Below are 15514 nucleotides of genomic sequence, written 5' to 3'. Positions count from 1 at the left end.
TCAGCACTTTATTGCCAAATAATATTCCACTGAATGGATATACCACATTTTCTTAATCCGATCATAGGTTGGTGGACATTTGGATTGTTTTCACCTCTTGACTATTATGAGTAATGCTGCTCTGAACATCCATATACTAGTTTTTGTGTGGACATATGTTTGCCCTTCTCTTAGGTATGTTCTCAGGAGGAATTTCTGAGTCAAATAGTAACTCTACATTTAACTTTGTAAGAAATGTCCAAGCTGTTTTCCACAGCAGTGGCACTACTTTATATTTCCTCCAACAATATATGAGGGCTCCAATGTCTCCACATCTTCACCAAGGGTTGTTACTGTCTTTTTGATTATAACTGTCCAGTGGGTATAAGGTAGTATCTCATATTTGGTATACATTTTCTCAGTGACTAATGATATTGAACACTTTTGCGTATGTTCTTGGTCATTTACACCTCTTTTTAGAAGAATTTTCTATTCAAATCTTTGGCCTATTTTAAAATTGGGTTATTTTTCTTTTTATTGTGGAGTTGTAAAAGTTCTTTATGTATTTTGAATGAAACTCTAATCAGATATTGATTTGCAAATAGTTTCTCCCATTCCATTGTCTTCTCTCTTTCTTGATAGTGTCTTTTAAAAGACACAAGTTTTTCATGTTTGTGAAGTTCAATTTATCTAGCTTTTTGACCAGGCATGGTGGCTAATGCCTGTAATCCCAGCAGTTTGGGAGGCTGAGGTGGGTGGATCGTTGAAAGCCAAGAGTTTGAGACCAGTCTGGCCAATACAGCAAAACCCCATCTCTACTAAAAATATAAAAATTAGCCAGGCATGTTTACACGCACTTTAGTCTTAGCTACCTGGGAAGCTAAGGCATGTGAATCTCTTGAACCAGGGAGGTGGAAGTTGCAGTGAGTGGAGATCGTGCCACTGCATTCCAGCCTGGGTGACAGAATGTGTCTCCATCTGAAAAAAAAAAAATTACGTAGCTTTTCTTTGGTTGCTTGTGCTTTTGGTGTCTGATCTAGGAATGTTTGCCTAACTGAAGGTCATGAAGATTTACTCCTATTTATTTTATAAATAATTTTAGCTCTTACGTTTAAGTCTATGATTCATGTTGAGTTAATTTTTGTGTATGATGTAAGATAGAGGTCCAACTTCATTCTTTTTCGTGTAGATACCCAGTTATCCCTGCACCATTTGTTGAAAAGACAAGTCTTTCCCCATTGAATATCTTGGCATCCTTGTCTAAAATCAATGGACTATAGATGTAAAGGGTTATCTCCAGATACTCAATTCTATTTCACTGATCAGTATGTCTGTCTTCACACTAATAACACACTATTTTGATAACTATCCCTTTGTGATAAGTTTTGAAAATGGGAAGTATGAGTCTTCCAACTTTGTTCTCATTTTTAAAGATAATTTTGGCTACTCTGGATCCTTGCATTTCCACGTGCATTTTAGGATCAGTTTTATTATTTCTGTGAAAAAGGAAGCTGAGATCTTGATAAGATTTGCATTGAATTTATAGATTGTTTTGGAGAGTATTTCCACTTAAACAATAATGGACATGGATTGGAAATGGAATTATTTTTCCATTTATTTAGGTCTTCTTTAATTTTTTTGCAATATTTTATAGTTTTTGGTGTTCAAGTCTTTCTCTTGTTTCGCTAAATTTTTTCCTGAACATGTTATTATTTTTATGCCGTTGTAAATGGAATTTTCTTCCAAAATTTCATATTGAGATTGTTCATTGTTTAGTGTAGAGAAATATAATTGATCTTTTCATATTGATCTTGTATCCTGAAACCTTGTTGAATTCATTTATTAATTCCATTCATTTATGGGGGGTAAATTCCTTAGAATTTTCTGTATACAAGATCATGCCATCTACAAATAGAGATTTTTACGTCTTTCCCAATCTGGATGACTTTTGTTTCCTTCTCTTGCCTAATTGCCCTGGCTACAACCTCCAATACAATGTTGAATAGAAGTGGCAAGAGCAGACGTCTTTGTCTTGTTCCTGATTTTATGGAATTTTTTCAGTCTTTGACTGTAAGTATGATTACTAGTGTGTTTTTGTTTTTTTGTTTTTTTGGTTTCTTTTGTGACATAGTCTTGCTCAGTCGCCTAGGCTGGAGTGCGCTGGCGCAATCTCGGCTCACTGTAAGCTCCGCCTCCCGGGTTCACGCCATTCTCCTGCCTCAGCCTCCCAAGTAGCTGGGACTACAGGCACCCGTCACCACGCCCAGCTAATTTTTTGTATTTTTAGTAGAGACGGGGTTTCACCCTGTTAGCCAGGATGGTCTCGATCTCCTGACCTCGTGATCTGCCTGCCTCGGCCTCCCAAAGTGCTGGGATTACAGGCATGAGCCACTGCACCTGGCCCGATTAGTAGTGTGTTTTAATACATGCTCTTACATTGTTGTTTTCAGGAGACCTTAGTTTTTGGAGATATCCATTGAAATATTTACAAATTAGATAATGTGCTGTCTTAAATTTACTTTAAAATAATCCAACAAAAGGAAATGGGGGACATAGATAAAAAGGAGTTAGTTATATGTTGATAACTATTAAAGCTGGGTGATGAGAACCTGAGAGTGCATTCTACTCTAATGAACTCTAATTTTGTGTATGCTTGAAAACTTCTATAATAAAACTTTAAAAAACCCCATCAGACACACATTCTCCAGTCAGTCCCCAGGCCCCTACAGATAATTGACTAAAGGCTTTAGAATTGAATGGAGCCTCAGTTGGATATGATTACTCATTAAATGGTGTAACCAATGCCCTGCCCTAAGCTCCCATGCAGGAGGAAATCTGGCTGGAGTATACAGTCACCGTGTCTCAGCACAGGCCTGGTCCCTTTATGAGACCGGGGTGCACAAATGATCAGGCCCTGGATGAGCAAAGTTTCAGTGAAAGAGTAGACAGTCTTAGTCCATCTTCCCTGGATGCAGGCTTTGGGTGGAGAAGGGGTGGGGTGGTCCCAGTATGTCTGGGAGGTAATCCTAGAAAACAGTAGTAAAGAGTGGGGAAGTGAAACGGGGAAGAGAGGAAGGAAATCCAATACAGAATGCATTATCAAACCAGTGACAGTGTGGGACACTGGGCCTTCGACGAGCTGGGGAACTCTCCGCAACAGTGTGGCGTATGCATGCCTCAGAGGTATCCTAGCATAGGAGCTGGGACATTTACACAGTAAATCCTGCCAGTCTTTGATGGAGGTTGCTCCCTGGGGGTTAGATTTTCTAGCAGAAAGCCCTCAGGCAAAGAGACGCAACTGCTGGGCTGGAAATCAGGTGGGCATTCATTGCAATGTAAGGCCCATGGTCATATGGGGCTGGGGTGTATCACTACAGTGAGAGTATGCACCACACAGGATATCTGTCTTTAATGTATTTTCACCATAATCCTGTCCTGCAATTAACCTTGGGTGTCGTTTAAGCATTCACCCAGAAATTCACCTCTTTCCCAGGAAATGGGATAGAGAGTGACCTGATTAGCTGTTTACTTCAATTGCAGCTTTTCTTTCAAGGCCATTGATATGGTTTGGCTGTGTCCCCACCCAAATCCCATCTTGAATTGCACTCCCATAATTCCCACGTGTTGTGGGAGGGACCCAGTGGGAGATAATTTGAATCATGGGGGCGGTTTCCCAGACACTGTTCTCATGGTAGTGAATAAGTTTCATGAGATCTGATGGTTTTATCAGGGGCTTCTGCTTTTGCATCTTCCTCATTTTTCCTCTTGCCGCCACCATGTAAGAAGTGCCTTTTGACTCCTGCCATGATTCTGAGGCCTCCCCAACCATGTGGAACTGTCAGTTCAATTCAACTTCTTTTTCTTCCCAGTCTTGGGTATGTTTTTATCAGCAGTGTGTAAACGGACTAATACAGTCATCCTGTAGAATCTCAGAGAAGCAATATTGAAAACGAAAGAAAATGAAGATGCAGTCTTTCAAGCTGTCACAGACATCTGTTATGCCCTCTTACTCTATGAAAGGCAGCAGAAGTGACTCATGTTTCTAGATGCCAAATGGAAGAATATTTCTGATATAACCTCTGGCTTCAATCATCCTTCCTTCTGAGAAATCTCATCTCCTTCAGTACCATCTTTTTGGGCTTTCCAGTAGCCCGTGAAAGCAATTAGGAAGTCTGTGTCAGGTTCTCCTGGTAGCCAAGATGTGACCCAGCTGCAGTGGTAGGCCGGCAAATGTTTAACAATAGTTCAACAGTGGACCAAAAACCCAAAGCCCCAATTTTAGCATTTGCTGATTTCGGTAGTGTAAGTGATTCCACTGTGGCTGATTTCAAGCTACCAGTGGTTTGCCAACTGGCTTGCAAAATTTCTGAAAATGTACTAATTGGCCCTCAGGAGCTGTTATAAGCTGGACCCAACACGCCACACCTCTCCTGGACCCCTGTGGTTTAGAGCCCAGTCTCTGCAAATCCTGCCCATGGCATCCACCGCAGGAACCAACCCAGCCCTGAAGGGACCACAGGAAATCAGTGCTGGTCCAGACCCCTGAGGTGAGGAGATCAGCAGCTCACTGCAGCCCTGCACAGACTATTCATAGACCCTGGCTGGTTCTGAAAACCAATCTGGCGTGACAGATGAGGGTTGGAAAGAGGCTTGTTATGGACCAGCAGAGAATGCAGAAGTCCCAGCTCTGCAGACAGCCCCTCAGGCTAAAAGGCAGGTTACAGATCGTTCAGAATTCACGGTTGGAGTTTAGACTCCCACTGCTCCTTGTCCTGATCAGCACACTCTGTGGGAGGTCACTGAACCTCACCTAACTTCACCTGAGTTTGGTTGTCCTACAGTCACTCTTCATGAATCACTTTTCATTTTCTTTAATAGAGGCCAAGTTAACTTCTGGGTACTGAACTAAGCCCAGTGTCTGGTGGGATGGGTAATGGAGCTAAAGAGAAGTGCCCCTTGGCCAGTGAGAGTAGCCCCTTGTGCCCAAGAAAACAAGAAGTTCAAACTCTAGAAAACCTCACGTTCAGCCGAGTTAAATTAGTTGATGATATTTAAATTAGCTAGCTATTTTTCTAAATTGGTGTTTCAGTGGAATTCCAGGAAAATGTAGATGGAAGGGAAAAAACAGAGTTAGGAGAGAGAAATTTAGGATAATTTGAGAATTTATTTTTGGAGAGTCACTAGAAACATTTTATAATTACAGAGCAATGCTCTTTATTTCAGCCTAAGTTTTCCAGGTAACCAACATATTTGCACCACAAGACAGTCTCTATTGCCCAGGCTGGAGTGCAGTGGCATGATCTTGGCTCACTGCAACCTCCACCTCTGAGTTCAAGCGATTCTCCTGCCTCAGCCTCTTGAGTATCTGGCGTTACAGGCACCCACCACCACAGCTGGCTAATTTTAGTATTTTTAGTAGAGATGGGGGTTTCACCGTATTGACCCGGCCAGTCTCGAACTCCTGACCTCAAGTGATCTGCCTGCCTCGGCCTCCCAAAGGGCTGTGATTACAGGAATGAGCCACCGCACCTGGCCTAGATCAGAGTATTATGTGCTTCTTTTGAATGCTAAAAGGACTTACTAATATCAGATGTAAAATGTTGGAAAGCTTCATTGTTCCTGGCTGAGGAAAGAGCACCTTGGCTAATCAAGCCACTTTCCCCCATTATGTTTCACGACTGAAGTGGGAGCTTGTCATTTTATTAGCAGGCCTCCTCACCAGGAAGGAACAAGTCGCTCTGTTCATTTTTCATCTGTGATATGGCATTTCAGTGCTTACAGACTGGAACAAAACAATATGCAATAAAAGAGGGAAAGAAATTCTCTCCACTTAGCCTACAAAATTCCCGGAGATGACGGTTCTGCTGTTGATCTCAAATGACACGTTATCAGATAGAGATGTGGTGTGTCAATACAGCCTGAAAGGATCATATTAAATCGATCTACTCAAACATTGACTTTCAATGCATTAAAGATCTTTTAAAAACACGGTCCTTCTTGCATGCGTGTTCTGCCTGCTCAATTTTTGCATTATTGCTAACAAATGAAACCGGTCATCAATGATGAAAGACAATTAAAATCTTCTCATAAACATTAGCTGATGCATCCTCAAGTACATGTATATTGAGAGACTATTGAGAGAGGCAGAAAGACTATGGAGAGAGACAAAGAGTGAGGGAGAGATTGAGTCACTGAAGGTTTGGGAAAGAAAAATGCTGGAAGGGGGTGCTCTTTGGGGACACGGACTTGGCAGTGGCGTGTGGTGGAATGTGGGTAGCAGTGGGTGCGGGGAAGCCTGGTCTTGTGGAACTGATTTCTTTGAAACTGGATTCTGCTCCCCAAAATGTTCCCTTTTATTTTCAGGTGTCTGGAGCAGGCTGGCAGCTGTGATCTGGGGAGAAGGTGGCATCGGGAGACAGCTTTTGAAGAGGGAGTGTTGAGATGTCAGAGCAGCCAGGGAGGGTGGTCAGCCAGGTTTTCTGCCTCTCCATCCCCCAGGTCTAGACCCGCCTTCCCCCAGATGTGGTCCGGGGCCACTCTCAAGCCTGTAACTGGTCTCCCTGTGGCTGCTCTTGCCTGTTCCCGTCAGTTCTCACCCAGCCCCCGAGGGAGCCGAGCACCTAAATCTGCCCACGTGCTGCCCTCAGAGCATTCCCACTGCACCTGGATGCAGTCCTGCCTGATGTCCCCTCCCATCTGCCACCTTCAGCTCATAGCCTGGCCCCATAGTCTCTTGTGGTCTCGTGCCTTTTCTGGCCCTTAAACATGCTATTCCTTCCCATCTTCGAGACTTTTTTCATGACGTTTCCTCTGGAATGTTCCTCCTGTGGCTGTCTCTCTCCTTCACATTCAATTTAAATGTTGTTCCTTTACAGAGGCTTCCAGAGAAATGGGTGCTGCCTATAATCCCCCATCTTAGGCCTCATTTTCTTCAAAACTCTGTGCCCTTTGTCTGACCCATGGTGTGAGCCTGTTCACCTGCTTAGTTTTTATCTCACATTAGAACTGAAGTTTGGCTGGGGCTGGGCAGTGGCTGTCCTGTCCAATCCATGTCTATGGCACCTCACAAGGATCATTTTGAGACTCTGACAAAAGCTAAGAACTTCCTAGAGAAATGCACACACATTTCTAGATGTAACAGCAGCAGTGCCATGGTTCCCCCGGGCAGCGACCATGTGAAGAACCACCACCACCCTAGAAGGTCTTTTCCAGCAAGACTGAAGACGGGCTGGATACAGAAATCGTTTTGCTCAGAGAAAATGTAAACTGCCTTAAGGTCGAAAGAACTTCTTTTTTCTCCTCCTCCTCCTCCTTCTTTCTTTCTTTTTCTTTTTTTTGATGGGATCTCGCTCTGTTGCCCAGGCTGGAATGCAGTGGCACGATCTCAGCTCACTTCTCCTGCCACAGCCTCCTGAGTAGCTGGGACTACAGGTCCCCGCCACCACGCCTGGCTAATTTTTTGTATTTTTAGTAGAGACGGGGTTTCACCGTGTTAGCCAGGATGGTCTCGATCTCCTGACTTTGTGATCCACCTGCCTCGGCCTCCCAAAGTGCTGGGATTACAAGCATGAGCCACTGCACCCAACCAAGAACTTCGTTTTCTAGAGCAGAAGCCAGAGTGGCAGAAAACACATTTTTCCATTTTTAGGGGAGGGCCCTTTGGCTGCTCATGGAGATGGTCAGAGGTACAGGATGGACTTTGGCCGGTGTGCACTGGGGTGGTAACTGGGACAATAAGAACTGTGTGGCCTGCTCGGCATGGAAAGGTGCAAGGAAGCCTCCATGGGCCTCAGCATCTCAGGGTGTCCTTTCATGTTGTTTCCTTCACTGACTTTGTGAATTCCTTCATTTTGATGTTGATCTTTGCTAAAATTCTGCTTCCAGGGGAGAGCTGGGAGCTGGGGGAATAGGAATGGGCCTTGGTGGAGGAGGAGGGAGAAGATGATGATGATGAAATGATGATAAATGATGATGATGTCATGGAAGATGATGCAGGATGACAAATAATGATGATGAAATAATATAGAATGGGAGGATGAGGATATAGGAATGATGGACGATGATGGAAGAGGAGGAGAGGGAAATGGAATGATGATGGTACGATGATGATGGAATGATGGAGGAGGATGGAAGAGAGGAACAGTATGAAGAGGGAGGAGGAGGGGAAGGAGGCAGGAGGATGAGGAGGGAGGAGGAGGGAGGAAAGAGGAGGAAGGAAGGAGGGAGGAAGAAGGAGGAGGAAGGAAGAAGGAGGAGGGAAGAGAAAGAGGGAGGAGGAGGAGGAGGTGGAGGGATGGAGGGAAGGATGGATGGAGGGGGAGGAAGGGAAGGAGGGAGAGGAGGAAGGGAGGAAGAGGAAGAGAAGGAGGGAGGATGAGGAGGAAGGAGGAAGAAGAAGGAGGAGGAGGTCTTCACACCCAGCACCTTTCTACCCGTGTTTGGGAACTTCACTCACTGTCCTCTGTGTCCTTTCTGGCTCCCCAGGACAGCTGCCGTGAGAGGACCCTATGACCCCACTGCCGCTGCTGTGGTCTGGATCATCAGTCACCTGCATCACTGGACCCAAGGTGGGCAAGAGTGCTTTGTGGGGCTTTGGAACTTGGAATTGAGAAAGTCAGCCTCCTTTAGGTGTCTGAAGTTTTAACACAAAACTGCAGTTTCCGCCACGTGGGCTAAAGAAGGGAAGGGAGCTGGGTGGGGTGGTGGGAGGGGAGAGAGGCTCCTGAGAGCACCCTGCCTCCGGCTTTCTTGAGATTCATTGATGCCTGAAGCCTAGATGGATTCTTACTGTTGAGTTACTGAGACACTTCATGATACTTTAAATACGTCCCCCTTTTCGCTTATACTTGAGTTGGGTTTTTGTTATTTGTAACCCAAAGAATTTGCACTGTTGCAACTTCGACGGTTTCAGAGTCAGGTCTGCTCAGGGCATGACCCTAGCCCCATCGAGAGGAGCACTGCCCATCAGGGCTCCTGAAAGCAGAGGCACCGTGGGGTGGATCTGTGAGGTCTCTGAACCACCGAGGGCGGGACAAGAAAACTGGAGGCGCCAAAGGCCAGGAGTGGGTCAGCCGTCTTGCCTAAAAAGGAGGTCAGGAGAACACATCTCGGGGGACTTCAACCTGGGACACAGCCTTGAGACACTAGTGTTTCTGCTTTGGCACCAGAGTGTGTGATCAGCTACGGTCCCTCTGTGAGTCAAGGAGTCCCTGTGTGAGCTGCATTAAAGGAATTACGTTGCTTTACAGGACGAATGGTGTAGAATGATCAGCTAAGACCTACCTCTGATGAGTGTCCTTTGGATTCGTGGAGTTAGTTAAGGACTCAAGAATAGAACCAGGGGTAGTGACTACCAGAAAGCCTTAGCTACGAAATCAAAGTGAATAAAGTGCTAGGTGGGCATAATGTAGAGGGGGAAAAGTCAAGCTCACACCAGGAAAAAGGAATTACAATTTCAAAACATGGGAATACTTGTGGTCTCAGAGAGGAACGCGAAGCATGCCTGGCAGCAGGCCGAGCCCCACAGCCTTTCCCGGCATTGTGCCCTCTTCCCCACAAATCTCACTTGAACAACACCCAGGAGAGGTGTGAGAAGGGTAGGCTGCTCTTTTGTTGTTGTTGTTCTTTTTTGGAGATGGAGTCTCCCCCTGTTGCCCAGCCTGGAGTACAGTGGCGGGATCTTGGCTCACTGCAAGCTCCGCCTCCCGGGTTCACGCCATTCTCCTGCCTCAGCCTCCCCAGTAGCTGGGACTACAGGTGCCCGCCACCACGCCTGGCTAATTTTTTGTATTTTTAGTAGAGATGGGGTTTCACCGTGTTAGCCAGGATGGTCTCGATCTCCTGACCTTGTGATCCGCCTGCCTCGGCCTCCCAAAGTGCTGGGATTACAGGCGTGAGTCACTGTGCCCGACCGGCAGGCCGCTCTTTAGGGGCAGCTGGTAGCTTGATGCATCCACATTTGATTTCCTCCTCCAAAGAGGCACCTTCATCTTGGGATGACATTTAAGAGTTGGCAGAGACCTAAGAGGTCATCTGGGGTCCTTTAGCAAGGATTCTAGAGTGGGCTTTCCTTGTTCCACAAGTTCCTGACATTGGACATGAAATGTCTGTGGAACTCTAATTAGGCAAAAGGAGTCAGACTGCCGGGACCAAGGGAAAGCAAAAAGAGAAAGCAGGTAGGCTGTAAATCTGCCCTTCTTCATGGTCCAGGACACGTGGCCCTACGGCACAATTAACACAGTTGTTTTCTGCTCCTAACTTATCACCAGACCCTTGGGTGATAGAAAAATGCAAGTTATAAGGCTAGGAGATCAAGACCAGTCTGACCAATATGGCAAAACCCCATCTCTACTAAAAATACAAAAAATTAGCTGGGCGTGTTGGTACATGCCTGTAATCCCAGCTACTTGGGAGGCTGAGGCAGGAGAATCACTTGAACCTGGGAGGTGGAGGTTGCAGTGAGTGGAGATCGCACCACTGCACTCCAGCCTGGGTGACAGAGTGCGAGTCTATTTAAAAAAAAAAAAAAGTGCAAGTTAGCTCACTGCAACCCTGATGTTACCAACACTGGACAAAGCCCTCCCCAGCACACAGCACAAGCACCAGCCTACAAAATCTCCAGCAAGGCTTTGTCTCTTTGCAGTCTGCTCCCCTCTTGCTAATTTGCCCCTTGTACCATTGCAGTGTATTTCTGTACTTACTTTTCCTAGTAAATCTGCGTTTTTTTTTTTTGTTTTGTTTTGTTTTTTAAAGAGTCTTGCTGTGTCACCCAGGCTGGAGTGCAGTGGTGTGATCTCAGCTCACTGCAATCTCCACCTCCTGGGTTCAAGCAGTTCTTGTGCCTCAGCCTCCCAAGTAGTTGGGACTACAGGCGTGCACCACCAGGCCTGACTAATTTATGTATTTTTTAGTAGAGACAGGATTTCGCCATGTTGACCAGCCTGGTCTCGAACTTTTGGCCTCAACTGATCTGCCTACCTTGGCCTCAAATCTGCCTTTCTTTACCTACAAATGTCTTGGTAAATTTTTACTGCCTACACAATACTGACCTAACATAGTTGCTACCTGTGACAATGTTGTGTGTCACATTACTGGGGAAGAAGGTCTGTGGCTTTCATCAGGTAGTCCCAGGACTTGTCACCTTCAGCTAGTTCAAATCCACTCTCCAAACCAGTCACTGGGGATGAAGAGAGAGAGACCTGAGGAGAGAAGTGTGGGTGAAGGTTCTGTGGGCGGGCGACAGCAAGGCCTGGATGAGGAACAAAATATACTAAGACCTGGATTGCTGTTTCCCCCGTTATTGTGTCTTTTGAATAATTCACTGGAAGGACCCCAAGGAAGCTTAATTTTGGAACTTAGAGAAGTGTGACAGATGTAAACCATGCTTTTCTTAACTGGGAATTAATAAGTAAACAGGAACTCCCCAGCTTCTAGAATGGAAGAGGATATTAGGATACTCCTGGTCATGACTTTGTATTTTAAAATACTACTTGCCAATGTTCTCAAAGTTTTGTATAAATATTAACTCATTAATCTTCATATTTGTTCCATAAGACAGATTTTTGTTTTTTTAGTTTGAGAATTACACTTCTACTTCCACTAGCTTTAAGGCATCTTAAGTGTTAAAACTCATCGTGTAAAACAAGATACCTAAAAATAAATGTAAAAATATATCTAACAGGAGGAAAATAATCTGAGATGCTGAATTTGGCATTCAGATTCCTACTTGCAAAAGAAAAACAAAAGCAAAAGCAAAACCCACAGCTTTCATTTTCCATTTATGTACCCAAGAAAAACTAGCATTGTCCACATTGCCATAGAAGAAACACAGGAGCTTCTTTAACGTGTGTTCTTAGGTACATAACTTGGCACTTCTCCCTTGGTTTCCCTAGTCACAGAATGAAGGTAGAAATGAGTAATGCCCCTTCCCAGGGAAAGCAGGAAGTGCAGTAATTAGCATAGAAGAGGCTTCACCAGCAGGATACCATGCAGGCGAGCCCTCCCGAGAGATGAAGCAAAGTGAGGAAATTTTGTTCCAGGGTCATGAGAATGATTTTCAGTAGCTTCTTTCCATCTTCCCAGAGGCATCTGCAGAGATCAGCCCTCATCTGATCTCAATTTCTCATGAACTGCCCTTTCAGCTCCTCCTCCTATTGTGGTAAATGACTCCTCCTGATATGGTTGGGATACATGTCCTGTCCAAATCTCATGTTGAATTGTAATCCCCAGTGGTAGAGGTGGGGCCTAGTGGGAAGTGATTGGATTTTGGGGGTGGATTTCTCATGAATGGTTTCTCTTGGTACTGTCCTCATGATAGTGAGTTCTCACAAGATCTGATTGTTTTAAAATGTGTGGCATCTTCCTCCTCTCTCTTGCTCCTACTCCAGCTATGTGATATGCCAGCTCCTCCTTCACCTTCTGCCGTGATTGTAAGTTTCCTGAGGCCTCCCCAGAAGCCAAGCAGGTGCCAGCATTATGCTTCTTGACAGCCTGCAGAACTGTGAGCCAATTAAACCTCTTTTCTTCATAAATTACCCAGTCTCAAGTGTTTCTTTATAGCAATGAGAGAAAGACCTAATACCCCTCCCCAGTGCCCGAGCCCCCTCCTGTTTTGGTGCCTGAGTGCTGTGACCCCACACTGCAAACCTACCACGTGTCAGTCATGGCCCTGGAAGATAACACAGATGTCTCATGTGGTCAGCATAAAAACTCTTTGAGGAAGTAATGCATAGTTATGTTGCCAATCAGGGAATTGATACCTAGCAACTCCCTTATTTCCTTTAATCTTCCCTCAATTCTTGCAACTCTATCTTCTCTAAGATCACCAATGACTGCAAAGTATGTTAGGAAACATGCCAAACTGATCAGTTAATTTTTATAAAGTACATGTTTAGGTTTTCTGAATATACAAGTAATACACATCCTTTGAGAGGACATAAAAACTACAAGAAGAATATAGATAATTATGAGAACACCTCTAATCACACCAGAGATGTAGCAACTCTGGAGGTGTGTTGCTTTAGTCTTCCTTCAAGAAAAATCTTGCCATTGAAGTGCAGTTAGCAGATGGACTCCAGCTGTCAGCATCTTCAAGACCCGCCTCAGTGTTGGAGAAGCCATATTCTTCCTGGATGGCCCACAGCCAATGATTGAGTATGCTGGGGATACCATGACTGATCAATTTCTGCCCAGTCTAAGACTATTCTAATGGGCAGTCTTCTCTTCAGAGTCCCCCTTGGGTTGGCAGGGGCCAGAAGACTTCACTACAGTGTGATGTTCCCTGTTCCATGGGAAGACCTGGGGACACACTGTTCACGAAGGCCATTGGGAACGTGTGGGTGGAGGGGCACCAGCATCACAGAGAATTAACTGATTACTTTTGGTAAAAATGGGAGTAACTCTAAAAAAGATTGTATTTCAGTAGAAAACTATAGTGCACCTGTTATCAAAGTATAGTCCTGCTCATTTTCTTTGAGGTTTTATCTCTCTGTGAATTTAACTAAATCTATTGGAAGCCAAAATAAAATTCTAAGGCCCCTCAATCATCTGAGTGGACCCCTTGCCATGGCCAAGGGCATTCCAAGGTTGGTTCAGGCCATGACAGAAAAGGGGTGTTTAACCTGCCTCATTATACTCTCCTCCCTTCTGGAATTTGGGAAAAGCTGATCAGTATTAACATCAACACAGATCCTAAGTCTGATAAGGAACATTCACAATCTATTCTCTCTGAAGCCTGCTATCTGGAGGCTTCATCTGCATGATGAAACTTTGGTCTCCACAGCCCCTTATCGTCATAACCCAGATATTCCTTTCTATTGATTCCAGGTCTTTGATAATAACTCTTTCAACCAATTGCCAATCTAACTGCCTTTCCAGATGGAAGCAATGTAAATCTTACAAGTATTTGATTGACGTCTCACGTCTCCCTAAAATGTATAAAACCAAGCTCTACCCTGACCACCTTGGGCACATGTTCTCAGCATTTTCTGAGGGCTGTGTCACGGGCCGTTAGTCACTCATATTTGGCTCAGAATTTCAATTATTTTACAGAGTTTCACTCTTTTCATCAACATGGGAAACATTCAACTGCCGTCTTTATTCCACCATCTAAAGATGCTTCAATCTCAAATCTAAAATCTTGACTAGCTGCCTTTTGGCAGATAAGAAAGACCATAATTAGCTTCAAATGTTAACCTTTGTTTTACTTTTGTTTTCGTAGAACAATACTTCGAATTCCGATCAAGCAATGCCATCTGAAATGAACAATTTAGCCTCAAGAGTACTCCAAAACAGAAATTCTTGATACCTTAACAACTTAATAAGCAACAAGTTTGTGCTATGATGAAAAAAGTTGTTGCTATGTTAATAAATTAGAAATTGTTGCCCTATATCTAAAAGATCTTAATGAAAAAATATGAACTTTTTTCTTTTTTTAGATGGAGTCTTGCTCTGTTGCTCAGGCTAGAGTGCAGTGGTGCGATCTCCACTCATTACAAACTCCGCCTTCCTGGTTCAAGGGATTCACCTGCCTCAGCCTCCCGAGTAGCTGGGATTAGAGGTGCCCACCACTGCACCCAGCTAATTTTTGTATTTTTAGTAGAGACGGGGTTTCACTATGTTGGCCAGGCTGGTGTCGAACTACTGACCTCGTGATCCACCCGCCTTGGCCTCCCAAAGTGCTAGGATTACAGCCGTGGGCCACTGTGCCTGGCCGAATTTTTTTTCTTAATCAGAAAAGCATTGCCTCTTCTGCTGATTTATTCAACTGGTTAAATCTTGACTCCAGGAAATCTGCTCAGAGGAAGTTTTTCAGTCCTCCGCGTTTATTCTCTGTATGGCTATTGGGTTTACCCCTGGTGTATCATATGCTCCCAAGGGTTTTAAATGCTCCCCAGCAGCCACTTGAACATCAAATGATTGCCATCCGGCTCAGACAACTTGAAGAAACCAACACCAATTATGTAATTCCTGGCAGTGAGATGACTTTGAACCCCAACATATCTTTTGATAACGGTAACATCTTCCTGACTCTTCGTCCCAACAAGTGCATCAATAGTGCTAAGCGAGAGGAAAGCTGTGCCATTTGGTCAGACTCTCGGCTTGCTGAAGGAAAGACCGAAGTGGGGAGAAATGTTAAAAGAAAAAAATTAAAATGAAGACTCAGGCCTGAAAAATTTCTGAACAAACAAAATCAGGTAAGTCTTACAAATATCTTCAATTTTGCTTAAATTGCAAGCGTAAGTAAAACAAAACTTGCGTCATTTCTGATAAATGCTTGATTAGAACTAAAACATAACCGCAGCCAACTAATGTATGATAAACATCCAACTAACATATGATTTTGTGATTTTCCATCAAGATACTTAAAAAAAGGCAATTTTGTAATTGCAAACCCCGTCAAATAATTTCTTTATTTTGCTTCCATATTTACCCCATAAATACTTGCCCCAGGCAATTTGCCACTGGAACACTAAATCTTTTTCAGTCTGGTGTTCTCTAATTCAGGAATTGCTTCTTAAGTAAACTCTTTATGATT

General features: G+C 44.2%; 2 long non-coding RNA genes across 2 annotated transcripts in view; both read left to right on the top strand.

Annotated features, from left to right (window-relative positions):
* The window catches only part of LOC110740955, a 56988-nt gene extending 51701 nt beyond the window's left edge, over positions 1 to 5287 (top strand). Inside the window, exon 3 of the long non-coding RNA XR_002516318.2 lies at positions 4372 to 5287. This is a non-coding gene — a long non-coding RNA (uncharacterized LOC110740955). The remainder of the gene's footprint in view (positions 1 to 4371) is intronic.
* Positions 5288 to 5484: 197 nt separating this feature from the next.
* LOC116269214 lies at positions 5485 to 14430 on the top strand. Its single transcript, XR_004176671.1, has 3 exons — positions 5485 to 7240; positions 8464 to 8546; positions 12366 to 14430. It is a non-coding gene; the product is annotated as an uncharacterized LOC116269214 (long non-coding RNA).
* The last annotated feature ends 1084 nt before the right edge of the window (positions 14431 to 15514 follow it).

This window comes from Papio anubis, chromosome 10 (genome assembly GCF_008728515.1).
Source record: "Papio anubis isolate 15944 chromosome 10, Panubis1.0, whole genome shotgun sequence".
In the NCBI taxonomy this organism is placed as follows: Eukaryota; Metazoa; Chordata; class Mammalia; order Primates; family Cercopithecidae; genus Papio; species Papio anubis.
The sequence above is the reverse complement of the archived record's forward strand: the minus strand, read 5'-3'. Positions and strand labels throughout refer to the sequence as shown.